The following is a 24,848-nucleotide window of genomic DNA, read 5'->3' as shown; positions in this document are numbered from 1 at the left end:
AACAGGGATTATTCTGTATTTTGTTTACTTGCTGTATACCAGAACCAAAGACTGTTCAAGACATAAAGTAAGTGATCAATATCTTAAGTAATATAATTTCAGTACATATAAATACTTGGTTATAAAAATCAACATATTTCAAACAAAAATCATCATCTCTCAAAAGTTCAAGCCAAATTCTACTCTAAACTTCCCGATTGCTATTAAATTACTATTTTCCTAGGTTGTGTCAAAGTCTTGGAGGCATTGATTCTTTGTCACTTATTCTTCACTTCCAAACAAGTTTCTATGCAGTGACAGCATTCTAAGGAGGGGGATGTATGTTTAGAAATCAGAATAATCCGGGTTTAAATTCTTACTCTTTCAATTAATACTTGTGTGACACTGGGTATATCAATAAACCTCTCTGATCCCTAATTTTCTCACTGATAAATTGAGACTAATCATAGTATCTAATTTATAGTCAATGTGAGAACTAATTGAGTTGTAATCTTTTTTCTTTTTTTTAAATTAATTTTAATGCAGTGACATTGATAAATCAGGCTACATATGTTCAGAGAAAACATCTCCATATTATTTTGACTTTTGATTATGTTGCATACTCCTCACCCAAAGTCAAATTGTCTTCCATCACCTTCTATCTGGTTTTCTTTGTGTAATCTTTATAACAGTATATATAATAAGTGCTCAATAAACATTAGTTATTATAATAATTATTGAAATTTTCTGAAATTGCATTATTTTCATAATCATCTCCCTTTTTTACAAGTTTTACTGTTTATACTCTAGTTCAGGCCCTTATTATTAAATTTGTCTGTCTTTTAGCTTTGTTTTTTTACTTCAATCTATATAACACTGTTAAATATATTTTCTTTTAAAATGAGCTCTAAAAAAGCATCAATGACTCCCTATTGCCCAACAAATCACAAAGTACATAATCTGGCAGTCAATGGCTTACTTAAATACAGCGTCATCTACCTTTAGAGCTTTGTTTCCTAATACTCTCTGCACATGCCCAGAAATCCAGCCAAACTGAACTTCTTAGTGGTAAATGAATTTTTTCTTCCACAAACAGAATTTGCTCATTCTGCTGCCACAGCCTGGAATATATATCTATAATTTTGCATATCAGCCATACCAATTACTCAAATTTCCTGTTCTTTTGTGGTTGACTCAACACTTTTATGTTAACTCCTTTTTTAAAATTCCCATTTATACCTCTCTAAAAGCATCTACCTTTTTCTTTTTGTTAGTAATTTGTGTCTATGTATTTATGCCCCCTGTTTCCCTGCCCACTCTACTCTACAAAAAATAAGCCAGAAAGTTCTTGAACTCAGGGACTGGGTCTTATACACTTTTCTATTCCCTAGAGTACCTAGAGCCATGTTTAGAATGTAATGAGTTCATCCAGTATTTATTTATCAAACATTTATTCAGCATCTACTATTTGTTAGGTACCATACATGGTACTAGGGATATAGACAGTGGCAAAAGGCATATGATCTCTGTCTTCCTAGACCTTATAACCCAGTGAGAGAAAATGATAATTTCCACTAATATAATAAATTTGATCATAGGTAATGTACAGTATACTTTATAAGCACAAAAGAGGGTAACCATCTAAAATGTTAAGAAAATTTTTGTTTAAATGTAGTAAATTTAAACTCAAGACTTCCCTTCTGAAGACTGTACTTTTGCTGTTGGCCATTCCCTTACCAGCAACATTTCAATGCATTTTCATTAGTATACAGTGGCATGTAACTTTAAAATGCTCCTGAATACAGCATCTCCCTTAAGATTCCTCTGTCTTCCTCCTGGGAGATCTGAGGATAATTTCCCTTTGTTTATACACCATTTTCTAGTAGAAAAAGTTGCTTGAGGTGATAGGAAAGTTCTTCAAAAATGAAAAAAAAACATATTCAGTTGTGCTGTAATAAAAATAAATATGCCTTTATCTAAGAGTGAAAAAAAAAACAAAAAATGAAGGAGTCATTTTTTTATAGGATACTAGTATATTTTGAGATTTTCTATTTTTACAAAGAACCCATATTATAAAAGAGACTGGAACAGACTCCAGTATTGAATAAGATATTCATTTGAAGAAACATGACAGACTCCTTGAGCAATATTTTTCTTCTTTCAAAATCTTATCCTTCCTTAATTTTACTTACTTCCTTCAAAGGAGGAAATAATAAGAGAAAAAATAAAACCGAGGGCCTGAATTTACCCTGATTTCCAGCAACCCACAGTTCAGAAACCATTTTATTTGGAGTTCTCACAGGAATATATTGTTTTTACTTATAAATATTTATCTGGTTATCCAAATCTAAAGCTTCACTAAATTTTACTTTCCATATGGTTCCAGAGTATTTTTCAGCAATATTATGCATTTGGTTGCTTCTCTAGGAAAAACTTGGCTCAAATAAAAATTAGATACAGCTTTCTGTTATTTTATTGAGATTTACTCTGAGAAAAATGTTATTATCTATGAAGATGTTAGAATTTCTTCCATCAAAATGAAGAAAATTTAATTATTAAAAATGTTAAATCATCAAATAGCCTATTTTATAATGGTGGTCTTTCAGACATATTAGTGGCAAGTAGAGATGATATTTTTGGATATGGAGCCCTGCTGAGTAACCATCCATTCATAGGTCATAAGCAACCACTTGCTCAAAAACCAACTTTATTTTAGAATTCTGGTTATGTAAACTCCTTAATGAGCCGATAAAAAGTAGACCTATTGCTTCAAGTGACTGCCTGTCCAACGTAAAGAGCTGACTACAACACAATAATAAAGCACTTTAGAACAGTGGTTCTCAACCTTTATATACAATGTATTTTCCGATGGCTTTAGGCGACCCCTATGTTTTGGTCGTTCGACACCGCCAGGTTCACGACCCACAGGTTGAGAACTGCTGCTTTAGAAAGTCTTTGCCTAGTTAGCTCCATTAGTATGTTCCACTACTGTGTTCTAGTGTTTCATTGAAATGTTGTGTTGTTTTTTTTTAAATGGGGGGTGTTGTTCTACCTGGATACCACATTCAGTCAGACTTCCAACTTGTCTTACCTTTGACACCTTCTATGATTTCCCACAGGCCAACTTTATGAAGGGAGAAAATACCTGTGTGAGGACAAGCAATGCAGTTATTGTAAGCAGTGTCATTGTTCCAGAATATTTTTTCACTTAGCTGAGTCTAAATATCTCTGCTGAGATCTGAAGCCCATTTCCTTTACAGTAGACAGAGCATCTTGGTTCTCTGATCTGAGTAGTACTCTTTCAATTACTTGGAGAACCCAAGATGGTCATCACTCAACTTGACATCACCAATGAATAATACCCAGTCACACTGATTTTAGTTCTTGTTTGTTTTTTCTTTTAGTTTACTCAGATATCTTAGTTTACAATCATTTCATCATTTCACATCCCAGAGACCAGGGCACACAAATGGAAATTAAGGGTGAGTAACTCCAGAGGCTATTGAAATCTGTACTTTGGTAGCTATCCACATTCTTGCTCTTACCACTTATTAAATATATATATATATATATATATATATATATATATATATATATATATAGAGAGAGAGAGAGAGAGAGAGAGAGAGAGAGAGAGATAGAGATAGAGATAGAGATAGATAGATAGATAGATAGATGATAGATATAGATATTTTAGTAACTTTTTTTTCATAGTTCCCATCTCTTGATCTAACCCACATGATTTATAGGTTTCTATTTTTATTCTTTCCCTTTACCTTTTTTTTTCTTTCCCTTTTTCTTAAGGAAGGTTTCTCAAAATGTGTTCCCTGGGCTAGTTGCAGTGCATGTTAAAACGAATATTACAAGATGAACTGATTTTTAATTACCAAAATGTGAAGCCAGTTTCTACATTTTGAAAATGTTCCCAGAGAATCAAATCAGAGAGGCTTCAAACCCGAGAGTCTTCCTTGAGTTTTAAAGGGCAAAATCAATAACAATTCAATCATTTTCTTAAGCTTCATAGTCAAACTAGATCCTTGCAGACATTCCATGTGCCTTCCTATCTCCATTGCCTGTGTTCTTGATTTTCCTTTTGCTTAAAATGTTCTTCCAATCTTTACCTATTGAATTCCTTCTTATCCTTCAAGGCCACTACAAAAAATTACCTTCTTTTTTTTATTTTTTTATTTTTATTTTTTGTATTTTTCTGAAGCTGGAAACAGGGAGAGATAGTCAGACAGACTCCCGCATGCGCCCGACTGGGATGCACCCAGCACGCCCACCAGGGGGCGACGCTCTGCCCACCAGGGGGCGATGCTCTGCCCCTCCGGGGCGTCACTCTGTTGCGAACAGAGACTCTAGCGCCTGGGGCAGAGGCCAAGGAGCCATCCCCAGCGCCCGGGCCATCTTTGCTCCAACGGAGCCTCGCTGCAGGAGGGGAAGAGAGAGACAGAGAGGAAGGAGAGGGGGAGGGGTGGAGAAGCAGATGGGCGCCTCTCCTGTATGCCCTGGCCAGGAATTGAACCTGGGACTCCCACACGCCAGGCCGACACTCTACCACTGAGCCAACTGGCCAGGGCCAAAAAATTACCTTCTTAATAAAGGCTTTCATTATCCTCTGCCTAGTCTTGATCATACTTACCTGGGAATTACCATAGTATTTTTTTTTAATTCTGACCAATACAATTTAATCAAAAATAAAAGTTAAAGAGTAAAAGCAAAGATATAGGGAAAGAAAAATATATTATATTTATAAATAATATGATTACATAGCTGGAAAATTCAAAAAAATGAAGAGAAACATTACTAAAATTAACAAGAAAATTCAATAAGGTAGTTATAAACAAAATAAAGTGACATAACTTTCCTGTGTACTAGTATTGAATAATTAAATAATTAAAGTATAATTTTAAAACACATATATAAATGTATAAAATATAAAGTACTTATTAATAAAATGAACAAAAATATATAAGATCTATATTAAATAAACGACAAACTTCCTGAAATCCATGAAGAATATTTCAATAAATTAAAAGTCATGAGCCTGACCTGTGGTGGTGTAGAGGATCAATCACTGACCTGGAATGCTGAGGTTTCTAGTTCAAAACCCTGGGCTTGCCCAGTCAAGGCACATATGGGAGTTAATGCTTCCTGCTCCTCCCCTTCTCTCTCTCTCTCTCTCTCTCTGTCTCTCTCTCTCTGTCTCTCTGACTCTCTTCTCTAAAATGAATAAATAAATTAATTAATTTAAAAAGCCATGCACTATTTTTGGATAAGAATACAAAATATACAGGTTTGAAAATCAAAACTATTTTTATCTTGTAGTATAATTGTAATAAAACCTCTAAAGAGATCTTTTCTTAATTTCAAAGATAACTATAATATTTATAAACCAATCGAAATCAAAGAACTTTCAGGAAATTTACATAAAGGAATTAGTTTATGTAAAGAAATATATAACAAAAAAAAGCATGGGAGATACAGAAAACAAATCGATGATTGCAAAAGAGAATGGGTTTGGAGGGCTGAATGAAAAAGATGAAGGGATTAAGAAGTACTAATTAGGCCCTGGCCAGTTGGCTCAGTGGTAGAGCATCGGCCTGGCTTGCAGGAGTCCCAGGTTCCATTCCCGGCCAGGGCACACAGGAGAGGCGCCCATCTGCTTCTCCACCCCTCGCCCTCTCCTTCCTCTCTGTCTCTCTCTTCCCCTCCCGCAGCCGAGGCTCCATTGGAGCAAAGATGGCCCGGGCGCTGGGGATGGCTCCTTGGCCTCTGCCCCAGGCGCTGAAGTGGCTCTGGTCGCAACGGAGTGACGCCCTGGAGGGGCAGAGCATCGCCCCCTGGTGGGCAGAGCGTAGCCCCCGGTTGGGCGTGCCGGGTGGATCCTGGTTGGGCGCATGCGGGAGTCTGTCTGACTGTCTCTCCCCGTTTCCAGCTTCAGAAAAATACAAAAAAAAAAAAAAAAGTCCCCGTTTGTCCCAGTGACGTCCCCTGTAGCAAAAGGGTCCAGTCGAGGCTGGCGTGGCCAACCTTGAGGCCCCTTTAGGCTAGAAACAACTTCTCGACCCTGCCCTTCCTGGTCTTTCATAACCTGTACACTTGAAGGCTTAGGCCCGTCGTGTAGAATGTCCCTCAGTTTGCATTTGTCTGATGTTTGCTCTTGACGCAATTCAGGTTGTTGATTTTTAAAATTGTAGCGTGATACACATGACATAAAATTTACTATCTTAACCATTTTTAAATGTGCAGTTCCGTAGCATTAAGTACATTCACATTGTTGTGTAAAAGTGTTACTTTGTAAGTGTCTTGGACGATCCAGGTACTAAGAGCACGGGGTTGGGGGTGAGGGGCTTCGGGTTCTGCCTCTTCCTGGTGCCATCCTCTGGTGGCAGTGGGGCCTCCCATGGCGATGGTCATACAGTGTTCTTCACGTACTGCCCATGTGTCTAGCTCCAGACAAAAATACAGTCTTGGGAATGCCTGGCATGTGGTAGGTATCCAATCAGTGGTGACTGAAGGAAGCAGAGTATTTGGGAGAAATTATGAAATACAGAGTAATTTGATTTCCGGGAATATAGATGTACCCAGACTGATGTCACTACAGGGTGAATCAGTGCTCCATGAAGATTTTGTTGAATTTTAGCCAAAATATGAGCGTAAGAAGAGATGATCCCTGTGTAAATGGGGTACATTGATGGCTTTATGTGTTCATGATGGGACACAGAGCTGTGGGATAGCTGCTCTGCATATGGGCTCAGGGGACATCTGAGAGCTGCCTTCGTTCACACAGTCACAGTGGGGAAAGGTATGTTCGACCGCCGCACCGAGGCCCTGGGGTGGTCAGCGACCTATAGAGGGTTTTCTGGGGAGAAGCTGGGTCTTCCGGGGAATCCTGCGTCCACGGAGCACGCAGTTGGGCTGGTGCTGACACTGTGTGCTGCTTCAGCTTCCTGAACATGGGACAGTGTGGCCCTTGGCACGGGCGGCAGTGACGGACAACTCCTGGGTTACAGTTCAGGTTTGTTCGGTTTGACACCATGCAGCCTTTCTTTTTTCCACCAGCGGATTACTCAGGTCACTGGCTGTTTTGTCATGTCACCCAGAAAGAGGTAAACGTCTTCCAAAAAGTTCTCGCAGCTCTGCCTGAAGCATCCAAACCAGCCAAGTACAGCTGGCAACAATATTTTTAACTCGTGGAGGAAGATGAAACTGTCCAGATGTATTTTTGTTCACATTGAGAGCATTAGAGCAGCATTTGGGATAAGTCGGTTATGCAGGTAGGTCACTATATCTGACATCACAGTCCCACCGCGGTTTACAAAGTATACCACAAGGATTATTTTTCTTTGTACTAAAAATAAAGGTTTTAAAGTAAAAAAAAAAAAAGAACTAATTTATACTTACAAAACAATCATAAGGATGTGGAGTACAGCATGGGGAGTATGGTCAATAATATTGTGATAACTTTGTATGATGCCAAGTGGGTACTTGAAATATCAGAAAGATTACTGTGTAAGTATAAGATTTCCTGGTTACTATGCTGTACATCTCAAACTAATACAAAATAGTGTTGAATATAAACTCTGATTGAGAGATAAAATCTGGCCCTGGCCAGTGACTCAGTGGATAGAGCATCAGCCAACATATGGACATCCTGGGTTCAATTCCCGGTCAGGATACACAGGAGAAGCAATCATCTGCTTCTCTCCCCCTTCCACTCCACTTCCCACTCCCCCTTCTCTCCATTTTCCCATCCCATATCCAGTGTCTTAATTAGTTTCTGTGTGGCCCTGGAAGCTGAGGATAGCTCACTGGAGTGCATCAGCTTCAGGTGCTAAAAATCGCTTTGTACTTGAGCATCAGCCCTCTGTAGGGTTAGCCAGTGGGTCCCAGTTGAGGTGCATGTGAGAGTCTGCCTCACTATCTTCCCTCCTCCCACCTAAAAAAAAAATAAAAAAAAATAATAAAATTTAATTATAAAAATAATCTTAATTGATATTTTTCTAAAGTTAACCATTTGTTCAAGATAATTTGTTGATTAATTTGCCTGTCCCTCATTGTTTTCAATAGTACTTTGTATTAGAAATATGTTTCTTTCTTATACATCTAACACAATTTGAACTCCTTATCTGATAAGACTGCCTTTTCTGTTCTACTGACTTATATAACCTTCCACCCTGAAACGTCCAGCGGTTTTGCATATAGTAGAAACTCAAGTAGATTCAAATAAGTTTTTTGAACATTTCAAGTAGAACTCAATCTAATGAGATAATCTCATATATGTTATCCTTTTGTAAACAATTTAAATATTTCTCCATTTTGTTGACTGTTGTTTAACTTATGATCCATAGTGAATCTCAAATCTTTATTTATACATAGTTAACATGCAAGAGAAAGTAGTAAATCGCTTTTAATAGCACATGGTTTAGAATTACCTGTAGCCAAATATCTGGCTGTCAGTGTGTCCTGTCTTTACCACTTTGGATGTGTATCCTAACATTTTATCGAAAATAAAAGTCACCATATTACAAAGTTCTATTTTACACATTAAATTTCAAGCATTTTCATTTTGTAAAAGTGATGAAAAGATTATAAGTTATGTTACAGTAAGAAAAATGCACATAATATTTCTTCTCAGTGCTGACATGGCTGTGGGAATTTTCCTCAGTTTTTCTGAATGTCCACCTTGTGTTTCAGACCAGACATGAGCATTTGGAAAAGAAAACTGCCCCCCCCTTGCTGGAAACTTATAAGCTTCCAAGTTACATTAAATAAACTAAGATCTGAGATAATCAGGTCCTACTGACCCTTTTTACTATTTTTGCAGTCTTTCTCTTGTAGTTTTTATTTTTGCTTTGAGAGTGTGACTTATACACTATTGCATAGGGTTAATAGGCTACAAAAGTGAAGATATAAACCAACCTTATAGATTCTGGTAAAAGCATTAAGAGTATATTGGAAAATTAAATCAGTATCTGGGGCCTTACCTCAATGTTGTTCTTGATTTGGGGTGTAGGTAGCTACTTAACATGGTGTGATTGCAAGGATTGTGAAAAAAGCCCTCCTTCAAGAAAAAAGAAAGGAGTTTTCCCTTTTTTTCTCAGTCTCTCCACCCCCATCACCCAGTCATCTACCCCCCAAAACTGTCAATCTTCTTTCTGTGTATGAGTCTGTCTCTATTTTTCTGGTTAGTTCACTTTGTTCATTAGATTCCACATATGAGTGAAATCACATATGGGCAACAGTTTGGTGATGCCAGGGATGGGAGGTGGAGAAGGGTAAAGGGGGGATAAATGGTGATGAGAGGAGACTTGACTTGGGGGGCTGAACACTCGATACGGTGTACAGAGATGTGTTGTACAGTTGGGCATCTGAAACCTGTATAATTATGTTAACAAGTGTTACCCCAATAAAATAAATTCTAAGAAAAGAACAAAGAAAGGACAAATTCCTTTTCATTTATTGGTGGAGACTGAAACTCATTTTTCTTATGTATGAGACTTTTGCTGTACGGAGAAAATTTAGGGTAGGAACTCCAGACGCCTGCCTTTAAAGCTTCTGAAGTACAAGAACTAAATCTTGCCCACTTTTTCTGGGTAATGCCAAACTCCCCACAAACTCAGAATTTCTAGAACATGTGCAATAGATTCCAGAGCTTCTATATACTTTGCCCTTCAGCTCAGCATAACAACTTTCTCTAGTCTTGGTATTTAATAGTCCACCTGCCATAGTTACTTGTATTTTACTTATACTTTGGAGTCATTTTTCCACACTATACTACCCAAAATCTATAGCATTTTGTTTTATATAACAAAAAAAGTATCATGGAAACCTCTCAGCAGACACTGGGATCTTCAAAAACTGCATAAACAATCCTGATGGGAAATGATTGAAAATTTAAGATTTTAAATACTAAAATGTAAGTGGAATTTTTAGTCCTTAGTGATTACTGTAAAAACTACCTATTAAACTCTTAATACAATAATTATTCTAAAAATGCCCATAGAACATTTAGAATCTTAAAAGCAAGGCAATTAATCTAAAATATAAGAAGTTCATTCTTGGATTTTATATGACAGAAAATGAATTCTGTCCTTAGATCAGACTTTGCATCAGGCATGAGAGAAGGGTACCAGACACTGAACACTGCTATCCCAAGTGATTGAATACCTGTATAATCCTCCCCAAGTGGCAGTTTTGTCTGTGTTGGACCTGTCTTTTTTTCTGTTTCTCTGTAACTTGGCTTATCTGGTACTCTAACCAAACAGAATTCTGGTCAGTTACTTCTTAATCTTTTACCATGTGTTCTGTGCTTCTAAAGTGATCTTATAAATTAATCAGAATTTACTTTGTCTCTCACTTCAAAATATAATCCTGACAAGTCCTTGAGTCACTGCTCAGAGAGTGAAATTACTGTGGTTCTACAGTTCTCCTTATAGCTGTACAACCCTACTGATTAGTAGAAACAAACTGAGTCTATTGAAAACTCTTGACTCTTAGAGGCATCATCCTTCATTACTGACACTAAAGCGTCATAAAAATCAGATGATTGGATGGATTTTTTTACTAATGTTCCACCAGTGATGAAGACTTTATGATAAGTACATGCCTCCTGATTGAGGTGGAAGCAAATAAGATAGTACATCACTTTTAGTACATAATTTTTTTTTTTTTGGTAAGCCACTATATTTAAGAAAAAAGTTACAACTGTAAAATGTTAAAGGGATAAGTGTCTGTTGTCCTGAGTCTTTCTCCCAAAGGATGATTACAGGAATCAAATGGGGAGATTCTTAGATTAACCTCAAAGACCATAGTGTCACATATACTGTACACATGATCCAAGAACTCAGGTTATGGTATATTTACTTGGACATCTTTATAACCCAAGACTGGAATAAGAATGTCTCCAGTATGAAACATAAAGCATCAAATTATATTGTAGGTTCTCATAAGAACTGTTGTCACATTTCTATGAGGTGACATCAAATATATTGACTGAAAAAGGTAGTGAAAATTGAGTCTAATAAGACTTTTATATGACAATTTTTCTTCTTTCCACACTAATCTTTTAGGTGCTAGATTTGCAAAGACCCCAAAATTTTACTCTCCTATAGAACAAAGTTGAAATATACTAAAGGATTATAGACCCAATCTCAAATCAAATGTGAGATCATGTCAGTCCCTGAAGCATTGTGCATGGGCAATATTTAACTAGAATTTTACATACTTGAGTTCATTTCATAATACTATGTTACTAAATAAAGTAATTTTTCTTTTTTCATTTTAAAGAGTAGAGAGGGGGGGACATAAAACATTAACTCCCATATGTGCCTTGACCAGTCAAGTCCAGGACTTTGAACTGGTGACCTCAGCATTCAAGGGCGACGCTTTATCCACTGAACCGCCACAGGTCAGGCAGAAAGTAATTTTTTAGTGAGTGACTTTATTTACAATATTTGATTCATTTTTGATGATTCATTATTTCACTGAAGGAGATAGCAATACAATTCAAAATTAGGATATAATGAAAGAGGAGTGGACAGGCTAATGTTGTGTGATCTTGTTCTTTAGATTTAAAAGTAGAAAATATATCCATTTTCTCAGTCCATGGTTTGAGTTGAAAAGTATGCAGAAAATCCCTTTTCTCTAAACTCTTTTGCAGATGTTCTTACAGAAATACTAATAACTTCTACTTTGGGTAGACTCAAAGGATAGAGTGGTATCTTTTAGCTGGAATAAATAGGCAAAGAAAAAAGAAATCTCATCCAACAAATGCAAACTTTATATACCTTTCTAGCACAGTATCAGTAGCACCCCGTGGTATTTCAGAAGGAAGAACAAAAACATTCATATTTTATCTCTGTTCACAACATTTTGACATGAGTAATAGCCCTACTTCCTATTTTATTATGTTAAGTAGCATAACATTCTTATTTTAGACTAACAAATTTCTGCAGCTGTCTTTATCAGATAGAGGTTTAAGTATATCGTGCACTTGTGCAAAATCCTCCAAATGTCCACAATGTGATGGCCTGAAAATCTGACATTCAAAGCTATATTTTCTCTTTCCAGCCAGATCTCTTATTATACTCTTCCAAATTCTCTAGGCTTTCACAATGGCAGGCTATCTTTGACTATATCATGTACCTTGATGTCTCTGTCTTTTAATTTTGCCTGAATGTTTTTTAATGTTCTTCTCCACCTTCTCACTTTGATAGGAAAATCCTTGATAGAACGGAAATTTTTGATTAGTTCATATCTTCCTCCAAGACTTCCTTGAGTCATTCAAATAGGAATTATCTCTCTCCCATTTGACTTCCCGCAGCATATTGTTTGTAACTTTATTATAGACTGATGTGTTTCATCCTGTCTGATGGCATAGTACCTATATATCTACTAAATTATAAGCTCCTTGACAGTAGGGATTCTGTCTTAATTATCTGTTCATCTCTCACAACACTTAGAAAAGACCTGTACTAAATAAATGTCCATTAGCAGACACTAGGAAACATCTGTTAAATAGATAGTACAAATGTTCTAACATGTTTTCAGAACCATTTTTTAAGTTATTCAGATTTGTGTAATTCAGGATGTCATTTAAAGGATCTTCAAATTATAAAATCTAAATACATATTTAGTAATTTCTAGCTATTTTTTTTCATCAAAATGTCTTGCTATTGGTCACTGCAAAACATTTGGGGATTACAGAGGCCACTTTTTAAAGAATTTTCCTGTATTGTTTTTTTTTAGAGGAGAGGAGGAGAGAGAAAGAGACAGAGAGAGAGAGAGAGAGAGAGAGAGAGAGATTGAGAGAGAGAGAAGGGGGACGAGCAGGAAGCATCAACTTCCATATGTGCTTTTACCAGGCAAGCTAGGGGTTTCGAACCAGCGACCTCAGTGTTCCAGGTTGATGCTTTATGCACTGTGCCACCACAGGTCAAGCCAGAACTTCACTGTATTATTTACTGAAAATTACATCTATTTCTCTCTTTCTCTCTCTCTCGCTCTCTCTCTCTCTTTGTAGAACTGTTTTTTTTCATAACAGGAAAATTTGTTCATCCTTATCGGTAATCTGCCAATGAATAAAATGAGGACTGAATGCCATACTATTAAACTAAATGATTTCCTCCATGGTTTCTTAAAATAATCACAGTGTATATACTTAAATGTTTGGGAATAAAACTTAAGTAACTTCAGAAACAAAAAGAAGTAACAACCTTCACAGTAGCAGTGGTCCCCACAAGCTTAATGTCTATTTGACATTTCAAAAATTATTCAACTACAAATTCCCCATATTTATCTGCAATCTATGATGTAAGACATAGTATTAGACTCAAAACATGTTCATTACCCTTTTTAAAAATCTAAACTCTTGAGAACAGAATATATATTTAAGCAGCCACAATGTATTATGATCAAAAGAAGTACAAATAAAAGTCAGTTTTAAAAAGTAAAGTATCACCTCTTCAACACACACACACACACACACCAAAATGGAGTACAGCACACTTCTTTGTGGTAATGTGGTGCTATTTTTACTTTCTCTACCACAACCTCCTGCCTTTTTATGACAGGAAATGACAACTCCCTCCCCCACCATAGCCAGGGAACTTAACAAGTACCTGAATATATTAAACAGGCACTGGTCCTCCAAACCTATAGCTGTGAAAAGAGAATATATATTTTTCTTATTAAATTTACCTGATGGCTCGTTCACTTTTATTTATGACATAGACCAAGAGTTTACCCTCTATGTTATTATCTACACAGAGAGCAAAGCTGGACACCTTTAGGCCTAGGGAATTAATTTAGCCTAGGGTTAGTTTAGACATAATTTAAGCATAAATTTGCTATTTATTTATTTATAATAAATTCCTATAAATTCCTATAAATGCATCCTGTGAAAAGTTAAAGAAAAAAGGTGTTTCTAATCCCACACTGGTGAAAATAAGTTAAAGGATTTTTTCTTTTTTTTTTTTTTAGTGAATGGCACTATTATTTTTTCATTTATTTTTAAATTATACTTGACATACAATATTGTAATTGTTTCGGGTGTAACAACATAGTGGTTAGATATTGATGTATTTTTCAAAGAGATTATGCTGATAAATACAGTACCTATATAGAACTATACAGAATTACTACAATATTTTTTTACTCTATTTCTTATGTTGTACCTTATATACTTATGGCTATTTTAATAATTGACTATGCATACTTCTCAATCTTTTTCACTTTTTCTCCATTTCCAACCCCTCCAACTCCTCTCCCACCTGGTGACCTTCAATTTCTTCTCTGTAACTATGAGTTTGTTTCTATTTTTTTTCATTTATTTTGTTTTGTAGATTCCACATATAAGTGGTATCATATGGCATTTCTCTTTCTTTATTTCACTTATCATAATACCCTCAAGGTCCACCCATCTTGTCACAAATGTCAAGTATTCATTCTTTTTTATGCTTAAGTAACACTCCCATGGCTATTCCACATCTGGACAAAAATGGGAAATATTTTCAATATTTGCTTAGTTTTTGATGGCTCTTTATTTCACTGGAATAACAAAATGACTAGCAACTTCTCAAAATTCATTTTGATTTAGTTCATTGCATTTTCCTCTTGTTACATTTGTAACATTTTATCAAGTGTTAGAACAATGTCATTTAACTCTAAAAGTTGACAAATGCCTCAAATTCAGGTGATCTTTCAATACTTACCAACTCAAGCATATATAAGGTACAAAGAAATTGGATAAATAACTCTTTGACAGTTTTGTAGGGCCTATTGTGTGTTTCAGTGACTGACAACAGTGACAGAGTAATTGAAAATATGTAAAGTCTGGTTATTTTTATTTTAAGATGACCATCAATGTTAATGACTTTCTATTATTTGTTCTGTGATTGACCTCTGTAACTATCATCTATCTATCTATCTATCTATCTATCTATCTATCTATCTATCTATCTATCTATCTATCTATCATCTATCATTATCTATTTATCTATCTATCTATCTATCTATCTATCTATCTATCTATCTATCTATCCATCTCCATCAGTCATTTACAGATGGAATTATAAGAAGGTTAAAACAAATGACTAGCAATCTTAAGGGTAAATTTATCTAAAACTGAGACTATTCTCTTTCCGTGCCTTCCCAATATTGGGATTATCACTGATATCACTAATAACTTAAAGTTTCAAATTTAAAATCTTCCTTAATTCTCCTGCTCCAGCTTTTCTTCTCTGCCTCTTTATACTACTTGTTTCATCTGACCTTCCCTGTAACTTTATTCTGATATACATTATTTTTGCTTCAGTCCTAACTCTTTCTGAGTTACTTAATGACTCGTACAACATCTCCAACTATACCATCAGCATATCCTACATACCACACCAAGGTATTCATCATACACATGCACATACACAACCCTCCTTTTTCTGGGAGAATGAATGGTATTCTTTATTTGGAACCTCTACATCTGGAAAAAGTCACCCCAGAAATACAACAGAACATAATACACACATACACACAAACATATTATTTTCCTGGAATCCATCAATGGGTTGAAATTTTAGAGCATGGGATTTATAATAATAATAATAATAATAATAATAATAATAATATTTTAAATAAACTTATTAGAAAACAAACATTCAAATGGTTATGCTTCCCTAAGTTGTTACTTTGAAAGATTACATACTTATTTGATTTATACTCCTATTCAAGAAAATTTTATTTTATTTTTATTTATTCATTTTAGTGAGAGAGGAAGGGGGGGAGAGAGAGAGAAGAACATCAAGCTGTTCTTCTATGTGCCCTGGCCACAGACAGAACCAGTAACCTCTCTGATTCGGGATGATGCTCTAACCAACCAAACTATCCGGCCAGAGCAAAAAATTACAGATTTCTCATTTAAAATTTTACCAAGAGCTCTGGCCTGTTGCCTCAGTGGTAGAGCATTGGCCCGTTGTGTGGATGTCCTAGATTTGATTCCCAGTCAGGGCACATAGAAGAAATGCCCATCTGCTTCTCCACTCCTCCCCTCTTTTTTTTCTCTATCTCTCTTTTCCCCTCCCTCAGCCAAGGCTCTATTGGAGCAATGTTGGCCTGGGTGCTCTGAATGGCTCCATGATCATCGCCTCAGGGGCTAGAATGGCTCCGGTTGCAACAGAGCAATGCCTTACATGGGCAGAGCATCACCCCCTGGTGGGCATGCCGGGTGGATCCCAGTCCCGCATATATGAGAGTCTCTCTCTCTCTGCCTCCCCGCTTCTCACTTCAAAAAAATACAAAAATAGCCCTGGCCGGTTGGCTTAGCGGTAGAGCGTCGGCCTAGCGTGCGGAGGACCCGGGTTCGATTCCCGGCCAGGGCACACAGGAGAAGCGCTCATTTGCTTCTCCACCCCTCCGCCGCGCTTTCCTCTCTGTCTCTCCCTTCCCCTCCTGTAGCCGAGGCTCCATTGGAGCAAAGATGGCCCGGGCGCTGGGGATGGCTCTGTGGCCTCTGCCTCAGGCGCTAGAGTGGCTCTGGTCGCAACATGGCGACGCCCAGGATGGGCAGAGCATCGCCCCCTGGTGGGCAGAGCATCGCCCCTGGTGGGCGTGCGGGTGGATCCCGGTCGGGCGCATGCGGGAGTCTGTCTGACTGTCTCTCCCTGTTTCCAGCTTCAGAAAAATGAAAAAAATAAAAATAAAAAAATAAAAAAATAAAAATACTAAAATAAAATAAAATTCTACTGAGAGCTGGAATCACATACTTCACAATAAGCTCCACAGTGACAAATCTTTTTGTTTTAAGGATAGTTGAATTTTGGGAAATATAAAATGCCATTGGGAACCAACTCTGAACAATGAAGCTAAGAATCAATATAAAAATATCTTTTTTGGTCAAGAGCAAGATATGTTAGGGTATGACCATTCTGTGTTAAGACTAATTTTTCTTGATAAGCTCAAACTGGTCTTAATGATAACGTCAAGGAATAAGTTATGAGAACATCTGGTGAAACACAGCATCACTAGCATAAGCATATATCTTTGGAAAGTGGCCATTTGAAGGTAAAATTGAGTTAAAATATAAATTTTGATATATTTATTTAAATTAATCATAGCAAAGGCAACTTAGTGTAATGAAAATATGAAATTAAAAGTAAGTCTTGAGATCTTGTTCTACCTTTTCCATTGGCTGTCTTGTAACCTTTGACAAATATATGTCCCTGGATCACATTTCTTCTTTGAAATGTGTAAGTTAAACTAAATAACCTTTAAAGGCTCTCTTAGCTCTAATATTTTGTCATTTTTCTTTGAATTTTAATAACTCTGGTTATTTCATGCAATATATGTATATATATATATATATGCTTTCATTTACATACATATATAATTATTGTATAATATGCAAATATTTTATAAATAAGAAGGCCTCTTCCTTTGTAGTTGGCAATAGCATGGACTCTGGAACCAGTCTTTCTGGATTCAAGTTCAGGCTCTGCCACTGACTATCTGTGTGACTTTGAGCAAGGTACTTGGTACAAATTGGGAGTTACAAAATAGTCATGGGAATGTAAATAAAGTTCAGTATACGGAATATAGTTAACAATATTGCAATAACTATGTATTGTGCCATGTTTGTACTGGAAATAAATGGGGGGGTAATAAATTATAAAGTATATGATTGTCTAACCACTATATTGTATACCTGAAACTAATATAAAATAATATTGAATGTCAATTGTAGTTAAGCAATAAAATAAAATAAGCATTTCTATATCTCAACTGTCTCATTCGCAAAATGAGATGATAACAGTACTTACTTCTGAGTATTTAATAAATTAATATTCTGAGACTCCCTAATAAGTGTTACATTAATATATTAACTAAAATTAATAAATTATTAGCATTTTAAACACTGTAAATAATTATATGCAAAAATAAATTATGTGGCCATAAAAAGATAGTCAGCTAATGTTTTTTGAAGGAAATAATTTAAACAAATTACAGAGGTATATTTACATGCTTATTAATAAAATGTTTTTATTGTTGTTATTTATTTAGTCTTACTTTTTGTTTGCTAGTAATAGTGATTAACTATTTCTCTCCCTCTTAAGCCTGAAGTTGTATCTTGATTAAAGACTTTCATGACTATTAATAAATTTCAGTGCATTTGAATTTCTTCTTATTAATTTGAATTTCATATCACAACAGAAATTCCTGCTTAACCAGAACTTTTATTTAATCATACCGCCAAAGGAGATTCAGTATTTTACTTGCAGCAACCCATAACTACTTTTGAAAATAGAACTATGTATGTTATTAGCTCTGTAGGTTCCTCCACCAATTATTAATCTCTAATTTATAAGCATTGTAAGTTATGCTTAGAACAGGTGCCTGGTTTTTTTTTATCCTTGCATCACTGAGCTCTCCAACCATACTCATTCTGATTACATCAGGAGAAAAATATCTTAAGTGGTCTTGAACAGAGGCTTTTTTCATTTTTATAAGAAAATGCAAGTAGAAAGAAAGAACTGAGTGGTTTCAATCTAGCATCCAGATATACATAAACCTTTCCAGGAGTAGTCAACCTTTTTATACCTACCGCCCACTTTTGTATCTCTGTTAGTAGTAAAATTTTCGAACTGCCTACCAGTTCCACAGTAATGGTGATTTATAAAGTAGGGAAGTAACTTTACTTTATAAAATTTATAAAGCAGAGTTACAGCAAGTTAAAGCATATAATAATAATTACTTACCAAGTACTTTATGTCAGATTTCCACTAAGTTTGGCAGAATAAATCTTTATAAAACAACATACTGTAGTTAAATCTATCTTTTTACTTATACTTTGGTTGCTCTGCTACCGCCCACCATGAAAACTGGAACGCCCACTAGTGGGTGTTAGAGACCAGGTTGACTACCACTGCTTTATACTAAGTACTTAAGTTAAACATGTATACACTGTATTCACATACAGAGATTATTGCAATATAAGAAGTTATATTAATTATTAAAACCCTGACCTCTTGATTATGGACATAACTGAATATAGCTATTTTCTTCATGTTTAAGTAATCCATGCAGTTATTTTGCTCATCATTTTTTTAATGAGCTTACTTATTAGACATGTCCCCTTGTCATGCTTAGATATCTAGGTTGGTCTTATAGCAATAAAATTCTCCTAAGAATAAGAACTCATACATAGCCTGACTAGGTAGTGGCTCATTGGATAGAGCGTCAGACTGGGACACGGAGGACCCAGATTTGAAACCCCGAGGTCACCAGCTTGAGCCCAAGGTCACTGACTTGAGCAAGGGGTCACTCAATCTGCTGTAGCCCCCCGCCCAGTCAAAGCACATATAAGGAAACAATCAATGAACAACTAAGGTGCCACGACAAAGAGCGGATGCTTCTCATCTCTCTCCCTTCCTGTCTGTCTGTCCCTATCAGTCCCTCTCTCTGTCCCTGTCACACACACACACATACAAAAAAAGAATAGGAACCCATACAAAAGAGTGAAAGCAAACATAAGAATTCCCCTTCTCTGAAATCTACATCTATCAAATTTGCATTTAACCTAAGACTCATTGACTTTTTAGTTAACTAATGACTAAAATTCAGATTATTCATATGATTCATATGATTCACCTACAACTACTGTCATCTTCTTCCTCAGCATCTCCTCTTTGAACACACACATTATTCACATTATTCTCTACTATATGATTAGAGTAGTCAATATATGCTGATATATATTGATATAATCAATATATGCTGATATATATATATATTCATTCTCTTAAAAGTTTAACATTGAAATCATTTGTGTAATTTGTACATAAACTTATTTTAAAAATGGAAATAAAAAATTAGGGTTAAGTGAGTGACACAAAACTTAAGGAGTTTTCAAAGAACTCAGTAATAAAGGTACAAACATTTCAGTGCAATATTTTTTTAAAAAATCAAAATTAATGCACAGTCGTGATGGACATAGTTTCAAAATAGTAAATAAAGACAAGATTCGTATGACTGGTTTTTACTTTTCCCTCCAGTTCCAATAAGACTCACAGGATGCAAATTAAAATATATCACATTCTACCAAATACTCCAGAAACCACATACTTTGATGTTTTAGGATTCTATTCTTAAAATGTGAACACCTGTCCATTACCCAGTAATCTATCCAGTGGACAAACAAATGTTTGACAGGTAACTATTGAGGGTTATTGAAAGTGCCCAGGACCCACAGAGTGAAAAAAACACTTTTTCAGGGATAATACCAAAATGGAAGTCAGGACCAACCATATTTGAGTACTTACTGTTTTCTCCAGTGCTGGTACAGTTCCTTAATCAAAGTAATAGGGCCTTCTGAGGAAGCCATGGGAATTCTGGATGGATTAATTTATTCATACCTGAAAGGACATAGAGGAAAGTGACCACTTGCAACTTGAAGGAGATTTTCACAGAGGGCTGATAAATTACATCTAGTTGAACCTGAGACCCTCAAAATGTATTAGCATGGAAAAAGAGAATATGAAGAGAGTTACCCTTAACTTTTAGTAGTAGCAACATAGAGTGAGAAATTCTTTACCATTTCACACTTTCTTGTTTTTATTATTTTAATTTTTTTTAAGAATTCTTATGAGTTTATTTGAGCCAAACTGACATTTTTGACTTGACCACAATTGGAAAAGGTGAGAAGAGGTAAGAATGCCAGTGGTAGGGTTCAAAAGTCACTTCCTGGTCATAAAGAGATCTTACGTATGATGAGATGTCTTAGAAAAATCCCATAGCTTGTAGTCAAAGTACAGTTGGAGAGCAGAAATTCACTTTTTCTCAGTTGAGGACCTTTCTGAGTTCTTATGACCATAATTGTTTCATTGGACAGTGAATATACATAGAGGGAGACCCAGTTAGCCCCAGGCTGTCAACAAAGTTGGTGTTAAAAGGTAAATTAATTTCTACACAATACTGCCTTGTGGGTACCCTTGCAATGTTTATATATGACTTTCTATGTGAGGTGACTTAGGGGCATCCAAAACTACACCCTACATCTCTTGGCTCCACTCAAACCATGATCTCTTGCCAGGCTTGCCATCTTGCCTTTAAGGTACTTTGTCTCCAATTATCTAATTAAATGGTAATACTACAAAGAGGATTTTTACATCAACAAATTGACTGTAATCAACTACATAAACTATTTTTCATCATAAATATTGGGCTGGCTAAAATACAACAAGAGATACCTTTTATTTGGTAGAAAAAGAGAAGTAAAGAAACCTTGAGGAGAACATTTTTCAGAGGTTAACATAGTAGAATTACCTGAAAAGCCAGATTTTGTCATAAGCATTGGCAGGAAATTCTACAAAAATAAGGAGAGGACAAGTAAATAGAAGGCAGCCAATAAACATAATAGTTGTCATCTAAACGAATGTGCTTCAAGCTAGTTCATTTAACAGTCTATAATTAATTTTATTTAATATATTTTATGGAGAGGAGTCAGATAGGATATCTAAAAATAGATTTTTGTTTAAAGGTCACTTCATTAATTTCTTCTAGAAAGCTATATACACTAAAGTCATTATGTTTTACTTGCTTTTTGTTTCAGTTCCCAAGACAAGCTACTTGGTAGACCACTGATAGAAAGTGGGATACAGGAGAAAGAGCATTGGTCAGAGACATAAGCTTCTAGTCTTAGCCTTATCACTAATTAGTGCCATTACCTCAGGAATGTCCCCTTCTATCTCTGGGCCTCAGTCTTTCATCTGCAAAATGATGTTGAACTAAGTTATCCTTCAGGTTATTTTGAGTTGTAATAGTCTATGTCTAGTAGAAAGTTTGAACTGGTAGATAAGCCCATTTTTAAATAAAAATTGGAAAAGCTATAAAGAAATCCTGTATATTTCTTTTCCAATGCTTTATCACTTTAGATCTGACAAGAGTTCTTACACCACAACCCAAACTGCCTAGTCTTCATATCTAATCTAAGACCCACAGGGTCAGGCAACCTTTCCTGGTTGGTACTGATTTGTTCTTGTCATGTATCCATCAAAATATTTTTTAGGGCCAATTTGTCTCTTTTTTATATTAAAATACTAAGATTTAATAAGTGGACTTAGACTAACGCATTAAGACTAACGCATTACTGACAGAGAGGTAGAAGATGTTATCTAGGACTTTCAAAGAGAGTGTTCAGGCATTTACCCAGCAGACTTATTTTAAAAATTCATGAGCTGCCTGACTTGTGGTGGTGCAGTGGATAAAGCGTCAACCTGGAAATGCTGAGGTCGCCGGTTCGAAACCCTGGGCTTGCCTGGTCAAGGCACATATGGGAGTTGATGCTTCCAGCTCCTCCCCCCTTCTCTCTCTCTCTGTCTCTCCTCTCTCTCTCTCCCTCTGTCTCTCCCTCTCCTCTCTAAAATGAATAAAAATAAAAATAAATTTAAAAAATTTTCATGAGAACCATTGCAGACTCAAACTAAAAGGATCACAATAGTATCAGAGAAGACCAGGGGAGATCTTTTAAACAGGTTGGTTTCCTCACATTATACACTGAAGCCTGCTCAGCAGCTTATGCAAGGACAAGTTCAGGTAGAGCTTACTTATTGATTACCTGAGGCAAAACACTGTTTTCAATGATGACCCCAAAGTTGACATATAAATGATTCAATGAAGCTTTTTATAATGTTTCAATTGCTAATGAAACTAAGCATTTTAAACAAATATTATACTTTATTGATAGTTTTTAAATAGTTATTAATAATCTCTTAATTATTTTTGATGCTTTAATATTTACAAGCATGGTAACTAAAAACTAGAGAAAGTAAGAGATTCACCCTGGTTTCCGTAGCAATTTAATGGTAGAGAAAGGATTACAAATTAGTTTTAATTTAAATGCCATATGTTCCTTTATTCACATCACACTTCCTCCCAACTACACAATGTCGAATATGTGTGTGGATGCTTTTCTTCCCCACCTATAGTCATACCATTTGGATGTAAGCTTTATTTATGTAAATAAGTGCTATCAAATTTCTAAATCATAATCAATGTACAAGTCCTTGGAATTGTGTCACTCGTTTTCTTTCTGCAATGGCATGGAAGTCAGTGTTGTTTATTATGTGCAGAAAAAAATATACACCTATTCTTGCCTCTTCCCAATCTTTCTCCCTAACCACCCTTTCTTATACACAGAAGCAGAGACACATGGACATCTATTTTTGCTGGCATACAAGATGGAGAAAATAACCAAAATATGACAAATGTTCTTTTTCTTCTCAGGTCCCTTTCCTGGTAATACAATTTTATAAATTATCAATATTGTAAAAAGAAACAAGTGATGAGGTAAGCAATACTTTGTTGTAAATCAAGTCACTCTCCTGGATGTCCCTGAAGTTAGAAAAGAAAAGAGACAGTGCTTCTCTTCTTGAAAACTTGTAGATTAGCAGCAGTGACACAACATACAAAGCAAGAGAGAAGCAAGTGAAATAAATTGCTAAATTAAGTAAAATGGTTAATTCTATAAAAAGATTCCATAGCCCTGGCCAGTTTGCTCAGTGGTAGAGCGTTGGCCTGGCGTGCAGGAGTCCTGGGTTCAATTCCCAGCCAGGGTACACAGGAGAAGTGCCCATCTGCTTCTCCATCCCTCCCCCTCTCCTTCCTCTCTGTCTCTCTCTTCCCCTCCCACAACCAAGGCTCCATTGGAGCAAAGTTGGCCCGAGCGCACTGAGGATGGTTCTGTGGCCTCTGCCTCAGGTGCTAGAATGGCCCTGGTTGCAATAGAGCAACGCCCCAGATGGGCAGAACATCACCCCCTGGTGGGCGTGCCGGGTGGATCCTGGTCGGGTGCATGCGGGAGTCTGTCTGACTGCCTCCCCGTTTCCAACTTCAGAAAAATAAATAAATAAATAAATAAATAAATAAATAAATAAATAAATAAATAAATAAATAAATAAAAGATGCCATAGATTTAAGATATAAACCTTAATGTGGCTGAGACATCCCATGTGATATTTTTAAAAGTAGTGATTTCATTAGTTCATAAAACTCATACTTTTATTTCTTATTTATTCAGCTGCAAGCCTTATAAATATTCTGCTCCTTATACACATTTAAGCTGCTAGCTTGATCAATAATAATGCTCCCATGTGCTGTAAGAAATCTTACAGGTGTAAGTCAGGTTCAAATTAATTTCCCCACAGTCATTTAAATCCAATTGCACAAGGCATTTTGGAAGTTGTAGAGAGGAACTCTGACCAAAGAAATACAAAGTAACTATTAGCATTAACATGGTGATCTCTACCTTTGATAGAGAGATGACCTTAGTCACACGATTTTCACTGCTAGAGAAACTGGAAAATGAGGAGGCTTACTGCCTTGTTCAGGTTTATAACACTAGTCAGTCCCAGAGAAGCACAAATTGAAGTTCAAGATTGTGACTGGTACCTGAGGAAAGTATGATTAAAAGCAGTTTCAAAATTGATGTCCTAAATCCCTTTGTATTTTCTCCTGGACAAGGAAGCATAGACATGAGATAAGGAGATTGCAGAGAGCAGGAGGATGTAGGGAATAACCAACATTATCAGGAGATAAAGTATCCTAAATCCTTGTTCCTGTACTTGTTTTAGTTTTTAACCCAGATTTCTGTAGCTTGCTTAGGTTAGATGGTCATAACACTGAGCTCCTAAACTTAAATATATGAATTAGATCTCAGTTGATTCTCTCTGTAATATAGCCACAGATCGCATTCTGAACCTAGAACAAGCATCCTCTGTCACCAATTCCTTGGTGCTGAGGGAAAAAATTACTCACAAATATAAATATAGCTCTATTCTTATGTTTGGTGTGTAACATTAATTTTGTATATGAAGGCTCTC

At 36.0% G+C, this 24,848-nt stretch overlaps 1 protein-coding gene across 4 annotated transcripts in view; it reads right to left on the bottom strand.

Annotated features, from left to right (window-relative positions):
- The window catches only part of GPR174 (G protein-coupled receptor 174), a 39,911-nt gene that overhangs the window by 6,396 nt on the left and 8,667 nt on the right, over positions 1 to 24,848 (bottom strand). For 2 of the 4 annotated variants that reach the window (XM_066357301.1, XM_066357299.1), the window contains exons 2-4: positions 21,295 to 21,334; positions 20,292 to 20,384; positions 3,071 to 3,124 (exon numbers count right to left, since the gene is read on the bottom strand). The gene's annotated coding sequence lies outside the window, so the exon portion shown is untranslated. Of the gene's footprint in view, positions 1 to 3,070; positions 3,125 to 13,604; positions 13,645 to 20,291; positions 20,385 to 21,294; positions 21,335 to 24,848 lie in introns of all 4 variants that reach the window. The other 2 variants (XM_066357302.1, XM_066357303.1) reach the window with 2 other exon arrangements.

The sequence above is a fragment of the Saccopteryx leptura genome, chromosome X, assembly GCF_036850995.1.
Source record: "Saccopteryx leptura isolate mSacLep1 chromosome X, mSacLep1_pri_phased_curated, whole genome shotgun sequence".
In the NCBI taxonomy this organism is placed as follows: Eukaryota; Metazoa; Chordata; class Mammalia; order Chiroptera; family Emballonuridae; genus Saccopteryx; species Saccopteryx leptura.
This window is presented reverse-complemented; position numbering and strand designations above follow the sequence as displayed.